Raw genomic sequence first — 19192 nt, forward strand, 5'->3', positions numbered from 1 at the left:
CCGTTGACTAGGTCAGAGACCACTGGGCTTGGAGCAACCACCCCTTTAGCTTTTATGGGACTTGAAGTTGTCTGTCCTGCGGGTTGTCCCTTTCTCCGGGAGTCAGTCGTTTAACCCTTCACGCCGACCGAAAATATGCGGCCTCTGCTTTAAGGGGCTGTACCTGGGCAGCTGCATGCATCACCCTGTTACCGTTTTTTAGAGCAAGTGGTTGGCATTCTTGGGATAACAACCAATGAGGCTAGCAGCCGCTGGGCTGTTATCCCAAGGAGTGGAAGAAAACGTTCCCCCCTCCCGCCGCCTTCTGCGGCTCACCCATGCTCTCCCGTCCCACGTGACTCTGGCAACCATTTTGGGTCAGGCCCGAGCGACCAGCCGTCATGTCTGCCGGCTGGCCGGAGACACGAACAAAGCCGGAAATGGCTTTGATCGGGTCTCGTAACCCAGAAGTGATGCCATGACATCACTTCTGGTTTACTGAATACTTAAAGGCCCAAATTAAAAATAATGACAGTGTTCAAAACTGCCAAACTTGGCGTTTTGAATGCTTTTAAGTGCAAAGGAGGGATTTGGGGTCTTATAGACCCCAGATCTCTCCATAAAGAGGACCTGTCACTGTCTATTAATGTCACAAGGGATGTTTACATTCCCTGTGACAGCAATAAAAATGATCAGATTTTTTTTTTTTAAAGAAGACAGAAGTGAATGCATACACAAGTCGCTCCCGCAAATGTAAATGGTGTTTAAACCACACATGTGAGATATCGCTGCAATCGTTAGAGCGAGAGCAATAATTCTAGACAAAACCTCCTCTGTGCCTCTAAACTGCTAACCTGTAGACATTTTTAAAGTGTTGCCTATGGAGATTTTTAAGTACCGTAGTTAGGTATCTATGTACTCGGCGTAACATCATCTTTCACATTATACAAGAAAATTGGGCTAACTTTACTGTTGTTTTTTTATTCATGAAAGTGTCTTTTTACCAAACAAATTGCGTTTAAAAGATGACTTCAAAAATACTGTGTGACATAAAAAATTGCAACGATCGTCATTTTATTCTCTAGGTTCTCTGCTAAACAAATTTTTATATATATATATATATATATATATATATATTGTTTAACTCTTGTGGTAGATGCATTTTCGTGCAGTGAGTCGACACCAAACAGGCATATAACGTTAAGGGCCTGGTAGCTCACGTTTATTAAATGAGGAAAAATAAAACAAAAGTCCACACAGGAATCCCACGCAGGGGTTTAAACAATATTCAGAGACAACTGAAAATACCAGCCCACCTGGCTACTCTTTAACGGCACTGCTGCCACAGGTACTGGTCCCTCAAACCAGCAGCTCCTCCAGACCCACGGTCCTGGATGCACACTGCTCCAAAGCCCTTCAACGCACACAGCGTCTATCCCAACACAGAGACACCAGCTGGCACACACTCCACCTTCCTCTCCACTCTGCTCTCACCAGTCTCTCATTATATTGGTTGTGTGCACCTGGGCACACAACCTGCTGGCTATTCATAATACCTGGACACAGGGTTGGAGATCCCATCCCCCCCAAGTCTCTGCAGGATCTCCAAACTACACAGCCCCATTCGAACTTAGCTTTGAAACAGAGAAAACTGTTTTGGCAGCTTTCTCCAGGTTTTGCTATGCTGTGTAGTTCTGCAGTCCACTGACATGCAGACTCTGTGTCAGTTTTTGCCCCCTTTTTATAGTGACAGGGACTCGCACTATTACAATATATATATATAAAATGTTTGGGGGTCCTAAGTAATTTTCTAGCAAAAAATATGGATTTTAACTTGGAAGCAACAATTGGCTTAGGCATGAAGGAGTTAATGACGGCCTGAATGGGTTTTCAAAAATCAAGACTGTCCACAGTTCTTGGATAGTTGTCCATAACAGTCACACCACCAGCTATCTCGGGACCCCGGAGCAATGGGTTCTCGCCCTTATTGGGTTCAGGTGAGTTCTTCTTAGAGGCTATTACCGCCTGTTTCAAGGCTGAAGAAGGTACCACCCGTTTCAAATATCTTGGTTACTGCCACTGATGCGTCTGCTTGCTCTTGTTTCTGTGTAACCGCATCCATCACTGTATCGTGGAGGGAAGTAGTAGGTTGTGCCCTAACTTTCTCCTGCAGGGCCCTCAGCACTGGACCTGCCTTCCGATCAGTAATGAATTGGTCCCTCAGTATGTGGTCAGAATCTGCAACGTTAGCGCAGCCGCATACATTCTTTTTTCTAGGCGCCTCCGGAGGTTCGACATGGCCACCACATAGTGACCAAGGCTCTCATCCTTCTGCTGTTTGCCCAGGAAGAACCTTCACCACAGCTCTGGCAGAGGTAGCTTCTCCCCAAACTTGCCCTCCAAACGTGACACAATCTTTTCTAGAGGAGCCTGTTTCTCCTCCATCGACGCCATCACTGTGTAGCGGGCCTTGGTCATAAAAGCGTTAAAAGGCAAGCCCACCACCAGCCGGGCGGGACCTGGTACAGGCACGCGGCACTCTCCAGCCTCTCCTCCCACTCTGCAAGAGGAATATAAGAGCCATTGAACTTCTATTTTAGGGCTAAGGTGGATCATCCGCTGCAAAGGAAATACCCTGCTGCCTGCCACCAAGTGTAGGTGGGGTGCGGCGGCAATAAATTCACTCAGTCAGGTGCAATAAATTTGTATAGTAGTAATGCAGCAACGGTTCACAACAATCCCAGTGGATAGACTGCCCAACCATGTGCTCTCACAGTTACAGCAACAAGAACAGAGCGGGTCCCAGCCCAAATGAAAGTATCTGTAGAGAGGGGCAGAATGCAGCCTGGCCGTTTCGGGTCCAATGGGGAAAATATCTAGAAGAGGTGCGACTATACTTTCCCTCCTCGTCAGGAACCTTTCGCTACCGCTAGTACTGTACTAGTACCTAATAGACGGGAAACCTTTCCCTGCAATACCCACTCACATAAAGTGCACCAAACCTGGGAGCTAGGGCATTAGGGCTCTGCCTGACCCAAAATGGCTGCCAGAGTCACATGGGGCAACAGCATCCAATCGGATCACTTCCCCAATGACCCAGAAAACCATAGAGGAACCAAGTTCCTCCTGACTTCCTCTCCTGTCCAGAGCCGCTGCGGTTGAACCCCACCTGCAGTAAAAAAAATAAACTGGGCCTGCCTACATGGTATTCCAACTAGCAAGTCTGTTTTTCAAAAACATAAAGAAGAAGTAGGGCCAAAGCTTTTTTGCCACTACTTCTGCTATAGATCACAAAAGTGCAGTCCGTTCTGCGCTCCTGTGACCTGTTTTCAGCTGTCAGGAGGCTAAATTTCACTGTCAGTTGACATCACTCAGTTAGTCCAGGCGCTGGATCAATTCCGACCTTATAGTCAGGATCCAAGCAGAATCCTGGACTGGCCACTGACTCAGCCTCTTAGCGGTCTGCTGGGAGACTGAGCCAGCCGATTTCTCTTCTCCCCAGCCCAGCTCTCCGGTGAGAGCTGGAGGGGCAGAGCAGAAAGCTGGTGACTGACAGTTGACGCTCTCAGCTCAGAGAACTGGTGTTTGATCGCTCTGAGTGTAGAGGAGATGGGGACATATGTAGCATCAGATCAATGCTGAATACACTTATAACTGCTACATCTGTAGGAGAACTTTTTTTTTTTTTTTAAACAGACTTACTGGCCAGTTTTCCTGGTGAAAATAAAAGAAAGAAAGACTAAAAAAGAGAACTAATACAGCCATCACATCTAAGAATTGTGAGCTACAATATAATAAATGTGTTATATCGCTTTTACCACTTCAGCCCCGGAAGATTTGGCTCCTTAATGACCAGGCCATTTTTTGCGATACGGCACTGCGATGCTTTAACTGACAATTGTGCGGTCGTGCGACGCTGTACCCAAACAAAATTGATGTCCTTTTTCCCCCCACAAATAGAGCTTTCTTTTGGTGTTATTTGATCACCTCTGCTGTTTTTATTTTTTTGCGCTATAAACAAAAGAGTAATGGCAGCAATCTGCGATTTTTATCAGGTCTGCAATATTGCGAAGGACAGATCGGGCACTTTTGACAAATTTTTAGGACCATTGACAATTATACAGCCATGAAGTGCTATGAAAATGCACTGATTACTGTATAAATGTCACTGGCAGGGAAGAAGTTAACACTAGGAGGCGAGCAAGGGGTTAACTGTGTTCCCTAGGTGTGTTCTAACTGTAGGGGGATTGGAGTGACTAGGGGAAGAGAGAGATCGGTGTTCATACGTTGTATAAACACACAATCTATCTCCTCTCCCCTGAGAGAACCGGGGGACATCGGCTCCGTGTACATGCTGCGGGCGCACGCGTGCCCACTGCACATATACTGCGGCAGGGAGGACCGGTTGTGTGAAACAACGTATCTGTACGTTGTTCACGCTCCCTGGTCTGGGACACACGTGCGCCGCTGGCAACCCACTACCGCTGTGATTGGACACAGCAGAAGCCAATCAGTGGATCCCCACGATCATTCGGGGGAATTACAGAACGGCAGTCTGCCTATGTAAACAAGGCAGACCGTTATTCTGTCAGAGGAAGATAGAGATCTGTGATTCCAAAAAATCAGGAACACCGATCTCTCTGTTTGTCTAGTGTCAGCATCCCCCCTCCCCACATTTAGAAAACACACATAGGGAACATATTTAACCCTTAGATTGCCCCCGATGTTAACCCTTTCCCTGCCAGTGTCATTTATACAGTGTCAGTGCATTTTTTTAGCACTAGTCACTGTATTGGTGTCACTGGTCCCCAAAAAGTGTCACTTAGTGACCAATTTGTTTGCTGCAATGTCACAGTCCTCCTAAAAATCGCTGATCTCCGCCATTACTAGTAAAAATTTTAATAAAGTCCCTAAATCTTTTCCATAGTTTGTAGACATGATGCCTTTTGCACAAACCAATCAATGTACTCTAATTGTTTTTTTTTTTGCCAAAAATATGTAGTAGAATACAAATTGGCCTAAACTGATGAAGAAATTAGGATTTTTCATATATTTTTATTGGATATGTTTCATAGCAGAATGTAAAATGTATTTTATTTTTTTTCAAAATTGTTGCTTTTTTTTTGTTTATACCGCAAAATATAAGACTGCAGAGGTGATCAAATACCACCAAAAGAAAACTCTATTTGTGGGAGAAAGCAGGGAGATTTCTGCAGCATATTTGGCAAGTACAGAATCACAGTATATATAAAATAGGGCTGTGGAAATTAACTATTAATTCATCGATTAATCATTTTTTGATTGATCAAAATTATTTTGATTGGTACTCACCTCTCCGCCGGCTTCCGGGCCTTCAGGGAGTTCCGTCGGAGATCCGGTGACATCACGGACACCGGCAAGGCTTGCCGTGTCCATCTGAAGGGCTCCTTTGCTGTGCCTTCATATCTGCATGCCGGCGGGACCTTACTATCTGCCACACGCAAGGGCTGTTAGGCCCCATGCACACGAGACGCTGCTAAACTCGAGTTCAGAGGCATATGGGCATTTTTTTAAACTGCCCCTGAACACATTTAATGTTATCCTATGTGTCCATGCACACAATCACGTTTTTTGGCGTTTTAAAGCAGTTAGGTTTATGTCCGTTTTTTCAGACGCAAAATTTTGGGTTCAAAAGCGTTTTATTTTTGCGTTTTAAACTTTGGGAGGGTCTACAATGTCTTTGAGATAAGCGCTGACAGCCGCAAATGCGGTAAAACGCTGCTAATCGCGGCAAAACGCTGCGCAATTCGCGGCAAAAACTGGCGTTTTAAACGCCGGTTTTTGCATTTGAAAACGTGAGTTTAGAGGTGTTTGTAATTGCTTTTCGTGTGTATGGGGCCTTACACTTCCATCTATCAACCTGGGATTCTACAGCCATCCACTGGGAGTTGTGATAGTTCCCTTCAAGGGACATCTACATGCCAACGGACTGATGTTAACCTCTCCTCATCTGGATTCAGCAGTGGCATCGTTGTACACATTTTTATACCATTATCATACTTAGCTACATGTTTTTATGACTGCTTTTGCTACCGTTTGGTATTACTCGCACCATTTTTACAGTTTATGTAGCTACATTGATTTTATCTCCAATGCAATATTTATTTTGTTACCTACTTGAAGACTATAAAAGTTTTAATGCTATTCCCATCGAGCGCTGCCTTTGTGTATTTTTTGTATCCTGCTATCCATTTTTCCAGTGGTTGGTAGCTGCACTGGGAATCAGCCTGCAAGAAGGAGATCAGCTGAAAAATATGGAGGGTTGGGACTTTAAATGAGATGCGATTATAGCAGTATGCGATTAAGTATATATATGGAAAATATAAAAATTGTTTCCATAATGACTGCTATAATCGCATCTCATTTAAAGTCCCAACCCTCCATTTTTTACAGAAGGAGATCAGCTAAAAGTAGCTGGATCTGTATGTGCATTATAATTAATCGAAATTAGTCGATTAATCGATTAAAAAAAAAAACGATTAATCGAACACAAAAATTTTGATCAGTAACAGCCCTAATATAAAATAATATGCAAAGGGGTTGAAAGGAAGCTTTAGAATGGCAAAGATGTTTTTATTACAAATTATGTAAGCAGACTGCAGTTCCTCTTTAACCACTTCAGCCCCGGGAGATTTGGCTGCTCAATGACCAGGCCATTTTTTGCGATACGGCTTTGCGTCGCTTTATCTGACAATTGCGTGGTCGCGCGACGCTGTACCCAAACAAAATTGACATCCTTTTTTTCCCAGAAATAGGGCTTTCTTTTGGTGGTATTTGATCATCTCTGTGTTTTTTTTTTTTTTTTTGCGCTATAAATAGAAGAAAAGCAACCATTTTGAAAAAAACAAACACTATCTTTTACTTTTTGCTATAATAAATATCCCAATTGTTTTTCAAAAAAACTTTTTTTCCTCAGTTTAGGTCAATATATATTCCTCTACATATTTCTGGTAAAAAAATAAAATCGCAATAAGCATATATTGATTGGTTTGCGCAAAAGTTATAGTGTATACAAAATAAGGGAAAGATGTATGGCATTTTTATTATTTTTACTAGTAATGGCGGCGATCTGCAATTTTTATCAGGACTGCGATATTGCTGCGGACAGATCGGACACTTTTGACATGATTAGTGCTTTTAAAAATGCACTGATTACTGTATAAATTTTACTGGCAGGGAAAGAGTTAACACTAGGGGGAGATCAAGAGGTTAAATGTGTTCCCTAGGTGTGTTCTAACTGTAGGGGGGATGGGGGTGACTAGGGGAAGAGAGAGATCGGTGTTCATACATTGTATGAACACACGATCAATCTTCTCTCCCCTGAGAGAAGCGTCATCTGTGTGTTTACACACACAGATCACGATTCTCGCTCTGTCACAAGCGATCGCAGGTGCCTGTGGTCATCACGCCCAGTGTGAAAAAAGGAGTAAGGCACGTGATCTAACGCATGGATTAAAATGATACAGTTTATTCTTAAACAAAGTAGATAAATAAAAGGAATCTACTACGTATTCATAGAAACTAGGTTACAAAGTGTTCATTTAAAATTAATTGTGCCCATGCATGGGCAAATGCTCAATCAGGGCCGATCCTCCCTATAGGCTCACTATGCAAGCCGCTTAGGGCCCCGCAAAGCTGCGAAGGGCCCCCAAAGTACTAGAGGTCCCGCCTGGTGAGAAGTCATTTTCGCCCCCTCACCCCGCTTCTAAACTCGCTGGCTGAGTTATTTCCGACAGCAGAACACCCCCTCCCCCCGCTTCTCAACTTTCTTTAATGTGACATGTCACTGTCGTCAGCGCCCCCCCCCCCCCCCATTCTCATTTTTAATGTGCCATGTCATTTTGCTTAGGGCCCCAGGGAGGTCAGGATCGGCACTGTGCTCAATGGTAGCCTACCATTGAGCATTATGGGCACAATTTATTTTAAATGAACACTTTGTAACCTAGCTTCTATGAATAGTAATTTCCATTTATTTATTTATCTACTTTGTTTAACCACTTGTCTACCGCCTGCCGTCATATGAAGGCGGGATGAAGACCCTCTCGTTCTGGGAGGACGTCATATGACGTCCTCGCCTTCCCGAGCCACTAGAGGGCACGCAACTGCCGCATCACTGGGAACCCGATGCATGTGCCCGGCGGCCACGATGTCGGCCAGACACCCGCAATTGCCCAGTAACTGAGCAGGACCGTGGATCTGTGTGTGTAAACACAGAGATCCACATCCTGTCAGGGAGAGGAGGCCGATGGTGTGTCCCTTGTACATAGGGACACAGATCGGTCACCCCCCCCAGTCAGTCCCCTCCCCCCACAGTAAGAATCAATCCCCAGGGAACACATTAACCCCTTGATCACCCCCTAGTGTCAAGCCCTTCCCTGCCAGTCATATTTTTTACAGCAATCAATGCATTTTTATAGCATGGATTGCTGTATAATTGTGAACGGGCCCAAAAATGTGTCAAAAGTGTCCGATGTGTCCGCAATAGGGGTGTAACGGATCAGAAAACTCACGGATCGGATCGATCCTCGGATCAGGAGTCACGGATCGGATCATTTTTCGGATCAGCAAAAAAAAATACTAAACTTGTTACACCCAACAGAGTTTTAGATTCAGTTATTTTCAACACAAACGGAGCTTAAATACAGAATATGTAAATCTGACGGACTGTTTACATGTTACATTTTAAAATCTGCAGCAAACCTTACATGCGTGCTAATGTGACAGAACACCTCCGATTTTCACATTAAGTTAAATATTAATATCAGAGAAGTTCTGTCACATTAGCAAGCATGTAAGGTGCCATTAAACGCAGCTATTCACAAAAAAAACTATTTGTTTTTTTACCAAAAAACATTTATCAGAGTACATATTGGCCTAAATATATGAGCGACACAGTACCGTATCGCAAAAAAATGCTCTGGTCAGGAAGGGGGGGGGTAAATCTTCAGAGGCTGAAGTGGTTAAACAGGGACCTGGACAATGCCATACAGTGTGTGTGAAGCAAAGGAACGGTGTACTGTGACATGCTGTGTATACAGTGGGGGAAGTGTCTCAGTGTAGCACACACACAGACAGTAGCGATGTACAAGCACACACTGACAGGTTAAGCCCTCTCCACCCCTCCTAAGGACTCTCATGATCCCCTCACAGCCCGGTGTGATTGTTTCAGCACGGCATTCCAAGCAGGCAGGTTAGGGAGAGGAGAAAGTGAGTGAGAGGAAGTAACAAGCTGAACACACACTGCTGGCTTAGTTTCTCACCTCTCTATACAGTGCACTTGTTCCCGATCCCTCACCTAACATTATCTTATCTGCAGAGCAGAGGCTGGCCGTTCCCCCTTCCAGACACTTACAGATTACTGTGTAATCACGGGTGAGTCGGTGACATCCATCGCTTCTGTCGGAGCAGCCAGGGGAATTCAGTCCCATGCTGTGAAGGGTCACTGGCAAGCACACGCTCTCCACTGGGCTGGAGCAAGATGGCCGCCAGCTCCGGAGCTAGGCCGAAGCCGGGGACTTTCCTACGGCCGAGGCTCCGGAGCAATCCGCGGATCGTGTGGTGTGCCGATCCGAACGGGGTGGCCCGTTCGGATCACGGATCGGTGACGATCCGTTACACCCCTAGTCCGCAATATCGCAGTCACAATAAAAATCGCAGATCGCCGGCCATTACTAGTAAAAAATAAATAACTAATAAAAATGACATAAATCTATCCTCTATTTTTTAGCCGCTATAACTTTTGCTCAAACCAATCAATATACGCTTATTGCGATTTTTTTTTTTACCAAAAATATGTAGAAGAATACGCATCGGCCTAAACTGAGGAAAAAAAATTGTTTTTGTTTTTTTACAAAAATTGGATATTTATTATAGCAAAAAGTAAAAAATATTGTGATTTTTTTCAAACTTGTCCTTCTTTTCTTTATAGCGCAATAAATAAAAACCGCAGAGGTGATAAAATACCACCAAAAGAAAGTTCTATTTGTGGGGAAAAAAAATGATAAACATTTAATTTGGGTACAGCGGTGCATGACCACGCAATTGTGTTTCAAAATGTGACAGCGCTAAAAAATGGCCTGGGCAGGAAGAGGGTGAAAGTGCCCTGTAGGCAAGGGGTTAAGAATAAACTGTATAATTTTTATCCATGCGTTAGATCACGCGCCTTTCTCCTCTTCTCTCACTTGGCTCTCTTCGGACCATCCCTGGTCAGTTTAGGCAGCGGGATACGCATGGTTCTTCCACAACCTACCATTAGGGTGACCACGTGTCCCGGATTTCCCGGGACAGTGCCGCATTTTGCAGGTCTGTCCCGGGCACATTCACTCCAGGACAATACAGTGTCCCGGAATGAAACTGACACAGACAAACCCCCCCCCTGGCCAATCTGATGCCCCCAAAAAAGGCCGCCACATCACCGCTTTACTCACTGACAGTACTTATCCTGGCCGGGAAGGCCTGGAGGAGCACAATCCCCGCCCCCTGCTTGTGATTGGAGCAATCATAAATCCCGCCTCTTGTGCCCAATCACTGTGCTGTGATTTGTTACAGCACAAGCTGATTTTTGGAAAGGGAAGGTGTCCCTGAATGGTAGTTTGGAAATGTGGTCACCCTACCTACCATCCGAAATGACTTCCACTTTACATTAACCGGTTGCCGCCCGCCGCATGTACATGTACGTCCACAGAATGGCACGTACAGGCATATGGGCGTACATGTACGTCCCCGCCTTTCCGCGGGTCGGGGGTCCGATCGGGACCCCCCCCCGGTACATGCGGCGGTCGGAAACCCGCGGGGAGCGATCCGGGACGAGGGCGCGGCTATTTGTTTCTAGCCGCCCCCTCGCGATCGCTCCCCGGAGCTGAAGAACGGGGAGAGCCGTATGTAAACACAGCTTCCCCGTGCTTCACTGTGGCGGCTGCATCGATCGAGTCATCCCTTTTATAGGGAGACTCGATCGATGACGTCAGTCCTACAGCCACACCCCCCTATAGTTGTAAACACACACTAGGTGAACCCTAACTCCTTCAGCGCCCCCTGTGGTTAACTCCCAAACTGCAACTGTCATTTTCATAATAAACAATGCAATTTAAATGCATTTTTTGCTGTTAAAATGACAATGGTCCCAAAAATGTGTCAAAATTGTCCGAAGTGTCCGCCATAATGTCGCAGTCACAAAAAAAACGCTGATCGCCGCCATTAGTAGTAAAAAAAAAAAATTAATAAAAATGCAATAAAAATATCCCCTATTTTGTAAACGCTATAAATTTTGCGCAAACCAATCGATAAACGCTTATTGTGATTTTTTTTACCAAAAATAGGTAGAATACGTATCGGCCTAAACTGAGGGGAAAAAAAATGATATATGTTTTTGGGGGATATTTATTATAGCAAAAAGTAAAAAATATTGAATTTTTTCTAAATTGTCGCTCTATTTTTGTTTATAGCGCAAAAAATAAAAACCGCAGAGGTGATCTAATACCACCAAAAGAAAGCTCTATTTGTGGGGAAAAAAGGACGCCAATTTTGTTTGGGAGCCACGTCGCACGACCGCGCAATTGTCTGTTAAAGCGACGCAGTGCCGAATCGCAAAACCTGGCTTGGGCATTTAGCTGCCTAAAGGTCCGGGGCTTAACCTGATTTTTAAAATGAAATCCGGGGACATATTTTATTTTTTTACTAGTAATGGTGGCAATCAGCATCTCTCCCTGTTGCGGCCCACCTCACAGCCTGTCAAGTCTCACTCTCCGGCCCCCCGGCTACTACTGGGTGGGGTGCGGAGGAAGATCCCTCCGCCAGGGAAGGCAAGGGGATAGGCCGGGACTTGAGCCAAGGCAGAAGAACATGCGAGAGCTGAATGGACATGCACCCGAAATTAAAGAAATATTCCCTCCGCTCCGACCAGCACATGATCATCAGAAAGGGGCACAGATAGAAAAATACCCCCCCTTAAGCTAGTAGGAGTGGTGGAGTGGAGGTGTGCAATTCAGATGTTTTTTTCTTTTTTAATTCTGCACTGACTGTCTTTGAAATTGCTACAGCCCCTGTTCAAATCCAATCCGGGGACAAAACCGGGGACAGACTTGGTCTGGGGACAGTGTCCTCAATCCGGGGACTGTCCCCTGAAACTGGGGATGTCTGGTCACCCTACTTTACATCAATACCGCCTGCACAAGCGCAGGAAAAATTCTTTTTCTGGTCATCGCATTCCCCGGGCAATCGCACTGACTCCGTGTACACGCTGCGGGGGGGCGCGCACGCGCCCTTAGTGGCCAAGAGGCAAAGCGACGCAAGGTAACCTTGTTTCGCCCAGCCGTGCCATTCTGCCACAGTAAAACTGCGGCGGCTGTTTGGCAAGTGGTTAAGGGGGTAAATCCTTCAGGGGCTGAAGTGGTTAAACGATAGGGGTATACTTATGAACTATAAAGGAAGCGTGATGGATAATGTCTCTTGCTTAGCCCAGATGAACAACGATATTACGTCATTTCCAGTAATATCGGTAAAGCATGTTTACTGGGAATGGCCACAAAGATCAGCGTGACAACATTGTGCCATGCCTTAGCTTTGTTATATGCAATGTTTGTTTTTCTACTATGTAGCGTCGATCGCGGCACCGGAGGAACTGTCACTCTCAGTGTAGCTGCATATACTTTTGCTTTGCAGTCATGTGATCTATGAGGCGGCGGTCCCAGAATGAGGATTGGCTGTTGGTGGGTCAGGTGATGTGTGGAGAGGCGTGAGAGTCTTGGCTTCCCGGAAGAAGAGAATAGATGCCGAGAGAGGACTCGAGTGTAACTAGGCGGTTACCTTGGTGCAGGTACAGTCAGTGTTGTACAGTGTGGTTTATGATGTCACAGCAGATAAGGGTCACACGTTTGTGGTAGTAATATAAACTTTACACGGCTCCTATCACATGGCGAGTGGCCGGTCACCGGTGTGCTGAACATTCCCCAGTCTAATGCTCGGGTTGTACTGGCACTGCTATGGGAAAGTCCTGTCACAGCCGTTCTGCTGTCACAGCCGTTTTTACACACGTGTTAAAAAATAAAAAGTAGTGCCAATGGGTAATGTCACATAATATTAGTGCACCGGGTTATCGGGCACCATTTTTTCATTTTTTTTATGTCTTTTTGTAGTAAATGCAGTTAATATGTAACAGTTAATTTTATGTATTGTACAAATACAATATAGTACCCAATTTCATGGTAAAAAATGAAAGACAATTCTCACTAACTAGATACCCAGCATGTCACCAACTAGATACCCAGCATGTCACCAACTAGATACCCAGCATGTCACCAACTAGATACCCAGCATGTCACCAACTAGATACCCAGCATGTCACCCCTACAATGACTTCCACCCGTGAAATGGCAACAAACTTTGATCCTCTAAATTTTTCCATCGGTGACACTTTGAAAGCCTCTGTAGGTCATCACTGTAGAGGTAACTATTAATAACGGGCCCAGAATTACTGCGCTCGCTCTGGCGTGCACTGCGATATTTACCATACGCTATATTACTAAAAGTATTAGGGCACATGAACTTTAACCACATCAATACTGGGCACTTTCACCCCCTTCCTTCCCAGACCAATTTTCAGCTTTCAGCGCACTTTTCAATGACAATTGCGCGGTCATGCTACGCTGTACCCAAATGAATTTTTTATAATTTTGTTTGCACAAATAGAGCTTTCTTTTGGTGGTATTTATTTATGACTCCGTTTTTTATTTTTTGCAAAAAAAGAGCGGAAATTTGGGAAAAATATAAATATTTTCTTTCTATTTTAAAAGAAATCCAATAAAATGTAATTTTGTCATAAATTTAAGCCAGGGTGTATTCTGCTACATGTTTTTGGTAAAAAAAATCCTGTTGAGTGTATAATAATTGGTTTGTGTGATCACAGACAGATGTACGCAGATGATCATGTACAGATGTGCGCAGGTGATCACGGACATATGTGTGCAGATGATCATTGGGACATGTGATTTTACTGTTACATATGTGGGGGACAGGTGTTTTTTTACTATGTGGGGACATGTGTGTTTTACATTGTGGGGACACTAGGCTGGTGATCAGTGAGTAAAAAACAGCTCATGCTCACTAGCCGGGCTGCAGTGATCCCTCTCCTATCCTCACCGACAACTTCTGTGTGAGGAGAGCCTATTGCCTAGCAACCGGCTCTGTGTTTACATCACATGACGGCTGTGATTGGACACAGCCGTCATGTGATCAGGAAGGCCAATCGCAGTGCCCTCCTGCTGATCTGAGGTGCACCGTGTCCGGGTGACACAAGTGCACTCAGAAGGAGAGAGCGCCCAACCGGCCGTATATATATATATATATATATATATACCGTGGCCGGGTGGGAAGTAGTTAATGGCATCCCAGTCTTAGACCATAGGGTTCAATACTGAGTTGGCCCCGCCCTTTGCAGCTATAACAGCTTCAACTCTTCTGGGAAGGCCATCCACAAGGTTTAGGAGTGTGTCTATGGGAATGTTTGACCATTCTTCCAGAAGGGCATTTGTGAGATCAGCTACCGATGTGGACGAGAAGGCCTGGCTCGCAGACTGAAGAATAGGTATTAATATCTAGTATACTTGTATCTCAAGGGCGTTTCTGAATGAATAACATTCATAGTCAGGTTGACTTGAAAACAAAGTGTGAGGTTAATGTCACACAGGTGGCATCATAAATGCAATGAATAAATAGTAACAGTTTAGTTGAGTGTAGGTAGAAATATATAAAATAGAATAGATGGTGCTTATGAAAGCATGTGTGCTGCTTCCAAACTCCATATTGTCTTGTCCCAAGTGAAGAAGAAGCAGGAAATTCTGGTAAAATTCTTCTTGTCAGACTTTGTGTAAATATGTCAGTGTTATCTCTCCAAGTGGGTGAGAGTGAGTGCGTGTGTGTTCGTGTCAGTGCGTTGTGCAAGTGTGTTCACCCATCTGAAAGCATAGGCTTATCTATACATATGAACGTTCAGGCCGAAACAACTAATCGATTATGAAATTAATCGATTACAATTTTCATAATGGGGTTAAAAAAACTAAAATTAGCCCTTTATAGTACAAAAAAGCAAATCACTACTGTAAATATTACTTTCTTTATCGTACATCACGGGACACAGAGCGGCATTCATTACTATATGGGTTATATGGAGTACCTTCAGGTGTAGACACTGGCAATCTCAAACAGGAAATGCCCCTCCCTATATAACCCCCTCCCATAGGAGGAGTACCTCAGTTTTTCCGCCAGTGTCTTAGGTGTTAGTCATGGTTTAGCTTGCCTCCACATCCTTGGGATTAGGTGAGCTAACCGGTTCTGTCCAAAAAAGCCTCAGCGCTAAAGTGGTCAGTAACCGGACCCCAAACCCTTGGGGTATAGCCCATAATGCTTTTCTTTTTAGAGAGCTGGACCCTGGGCCCAGAACTTAGAAACCTTTGGGTGCCTAATGTTTCTGTTGCCAGAGTGCTATATGGGCCCAGGACAGTGGATCCTTCATAGGAACCCAGGGCCTGAAGGTCTAGACATCCCCACCGAGATGGGGGAAGATTGGGCCTCTTGCTTGGCAAAGTCCTGCGGCATGGAGCAGGTAAGTGAGGGGAAAACTTGCGGAACTTGGTTCTTAGCAGGTTTTTTCTGGGGGGTCACAGGGGACATGCCTAAAGTTATGCACTGCATCTGGCAAACTAGTCACATATCATAAAGATAGGATGGCTCTATATGTATTATTCCCCATAAGATGTGACCTCCCTTGTAGTGTTGGAAAAGCATTGAGTGGGGCCTGTGTGATATAAAAGTATATGTGTGTGTCAGAGAGCTGTGCTTACCTGCAAGCCTCCAGGCGATGCTCCATTCAGTCTTCCTCCTCACGGCCTGCAAAGCAGGCAAAACGCTGACCTCCTCATGGTTCCAGGCTGCAGGCTGCAGTTTGCTGGAGCAGAGAGGTCCCTTCCTCCCAACCCCACCCCCCCCTGTCGGGAGGGGCATTTCCTGTTTGAGATTGCTGGGGGGGAAGGGCGGGTCAGTGGCTAAGGAAGGGGCGGCCCTTCCTTGTTTGTTCCATATAGCTCATTCAATACTTTGGAACTGAGGAGGAAAGACCAGAACGGCAAGCACGGGGCGCCGAGGACACACAGTGGCCAGAAAGAATATTGCAGTCTTCAGAAAGACTGTTTTCAAGCCTAGGAATAGGCTGTTTCTTTTCCATCTCATAGTTTTTCTTGCAATACTACTCAGGGGGACAGAATGTTTTTTCTTTCCTAGATTTGAAAAAAAAAAAAAAAAAAAAGTGTCATCTAGGGGAGAGGAAGCATTTTTTTATCCCCCAAACAGGTGTTTGGGCATTTAACTATTTATAAGTCCCAGGTACCAATAAGTAGCAGGTGTACCTCGGTATTGTACCATGGCATCAAAAAACAAGGGTACAAGAGGTGGGGATTCCCCCAGAGAGTCTGAGGTCTCGGACAAAGCTATGCCGCTGCTTTCCCCACAGGGAGCCTTGGGGCCATCGGGATCTGGGGCTGGAGCTGACGCGGGTCAGTCCAACCCTAAGATGGTCACGGAGGAGGTATTACTCACCTCTTTAAAAGAGATGCAGAAAAGCATGGGTAAAATGATAGCCGCAGCTATGCGGGGCAGTAAGCGGAATAGATCTCCGTCGCCCGAGCGCGGACCCTCAGAAGAGGAGGTCCTTTCCTCAGGGGAATTGGACGACCTCTTGGACAAGGACCAAGTAGGTTCAGGGATCGAGGATCCGGATACAGAGGAGTCTGGGGCAGTCTCCCTGAGGGAGAGCTGGTGGATTCAAGGATTGTCGGACTTGGTCCATAGGGCATTCAACTTGCCAGTACCAGATCTCCAGGTATCGACGGTTTCAGCTTTGGGCTCACTGAGGGCGCCTCAAAGCAATGCTGTGTTTCCGATCCATCCTCTATTAGAGGGAGTTTTGTTCCAAGATTGGAACAAGCCAGATAAGATCTTCTTACCACCTAAGAAGTTCTCTGTCCTATATCCTATGGAAGAAAAATTTTCCAAAAGATGGGCTACTCCTGCAGTGGACGCAGCCATCTCATGTGTTAACAAATCGTTAACATGCCCTGTAGAAAACATACAGGTGTTCAAGGATCCAGTTGATAAGCGCTTGGAAGCACTACTTAAGAACTCCTTCACTACTGCAGGGGCAGTAGTACAGCCAGCTGTGGCTGCGATTGGGGTCGCTCAAGCATTATCGGATCAATTTAAGCAGATGCTTAAACTTATTCCTGCCCAGCAGGCAGAAGAATTTTCGGATGTCCCTAAGGCCATATGTTTTACGGTAGACGCAATCAAGGATTCTATCCAGCAAGCGTCACGTTTATCGTTATCCCTTATCCATATGAGAAGACTCTTATGGTTAAAAAGCTGGGAGGCTGAGCCCCCATGCAAGAAGCTCCTGGTAGGGTTCCCCTTCCATGGAGGACGACTCTTCGGAGAAGACCTAGATAAATACATTCAGACCATTTCAAACGGCAAGAGTACTCTCTTGCCAACTAAGAAGAAGGTTCAGGGGCCTGCGTTTAAACGACAGTATTCCCCTGGGCAGGGGCCCTCTAATGCCAAGCAGTATCGACGGCCTCCTGCAAAAGCAAACTTCGGCTTCAACAGCAAATCACAAGGACAGGCTGTTAGAGGCAAAAGGCAGTGGTTTCGCAAACCAGCAAAACCAGCCCCCAAGCCAACCTTATGAAGGGGCGCCCCCCACCCACGAAGGTGGGGGGAAGGCTGCGACTCTTTTCAGAGATTTGGGAAGCCAGCATTCCCGACGAGTGGGTACGGTCTTCCGTGGCCACAGGCTACAAATTAGATTTCCTAAGGTTTCCTCCTCCTCATTTCCAGAAGTCGAGGATTCCAAACGATCCGGAAAAGGGAGCCGCATTAAGATCGGCATTAGATCATCTACTTTCCCAGGAAGTAATAGTAGAGGTACCAGTCCTGGAACAGGGGCTGGGTTTCTACTCCAACCTATTCATCATCCCAAAATCCAATGGAGATGTCAGGCCAATTTTGGACCTAAAGATGGTAAATGCATATCTAAAGATCCGCTCATTTCGGATGGAATCCGTGCGGTCAGCAGCTGCCACACTCCAGAAGGACGACTTCATGGCGTCCATAGACATAAAGGATGCCTACCTTCATGTTCCAATTTATCAGCCACATCAAAGATATCTACGCTTCATGGTGGCTTCGCGTCACTTCCAATTCGTGGCGCTTCCCTTCGGGTTGGCTACGGCCCCCCGGGTGTTCACGAAGGTCCTAGCTCCGATCCTAGCCAAGCTAAGGATCCAAGGGGTCACGATCCTAGCATACCTGGACGACCTCCTAGTCATAGACCACTCGTCTCCCGGCTTGGAGCGAGCAGTGGCCCTCACGGTCCAATACCTCGAGAGGTTCGGCTGGGTCCTAAATCGAGAAAAGTCAGCTTTCCAGCCCACAAGGCAGTTGGAATATCTCGGCATGAGATTAGACACAGAACAACAAGGAGTGTTCCTACCTCTGAGGAAGGTAAAAGCCATCAAGGAATTAATCCTACTGGTTCTAAGCACTCGCATCCTACAGGCAGCCATCCTGTCAGCATGGAGCAGAAGGCCACAGGCCTTGGATATCCCGTTGCCGCTCTTATCAAGAGTCCGACAAAGTCTGTGTTGGTGGTTAGACCCTCAGAATCTACTGAAGGGGAAGTCTTTCAGCCCAGTGGCTTGGAAGATAGTGACCACAGATGCCAGCCTGACGGGCTGGGGAGCAATTTTGGATGGTTGCACTCGCCAAGGTACTTGGGCAAAGCCAGAGAAGCAGTTGCCCATCAACATCTTGGAGCTCAGAGCTGCTCGACTAGCCCTCAGGGCTTGGACGTCAAAATTGCAGGGGTTCCCGGTGAGAATTCAATCAGACAATGCCACGGCCGTGGCATACATAAATCACCAAGGGGGAACCAGGAGTCAAGCCGCTCAGAGAGAGGTGAGCTTGATTCTCCTATGGGCAGAGGCGCATGTGCCCTGCATATCGGCAATATTCATTCCAGGAGTGGACAACTTTCAGGCGGACTTCTTAAGCCGCCAGACTCTATGGCCGGGGGAATGGTCTCTGCATCCACAAGTCTTTCAAGCACTCTGCCAAAGATGGGGAGTGC

General features: G+C 45.8%; 1 protein-coding gene across 2 annotated transcripts in view; it reads left to right on the plus strand.

Annotated features, from left to right (window-relative positions):
- Positions 1-12725: 12725 nt before the first annotated feature.
- Positions 12726-19192, plus strand: part of CLCC1 (chloride channel CLIC like 1) — a 118080-nt gene continuing 111613 nt past the window's right edge. For both annotated transcript variants that reach the window (XM_040359833.1, XM_040359834.1), the window contains exon 1: positions 12726-12832. The gene's annotated coding sequence lies outside the window, so the exon portion shown is untranslated. The remainder of the gene's footprint in view (positions 12833-19192) is intronic.

Source organism: Rana temporaria, chromosome 7, assembly GCF_905171775.1.
Source record: "Rana temporaria chromosome 7, aRanTem1.1, whole genome shotgun sequence".
NCBI lineage: Eukaryota > Metazoa > Chordata > Amphibia > Anura > Ranidae > Rana > Rana temporaria.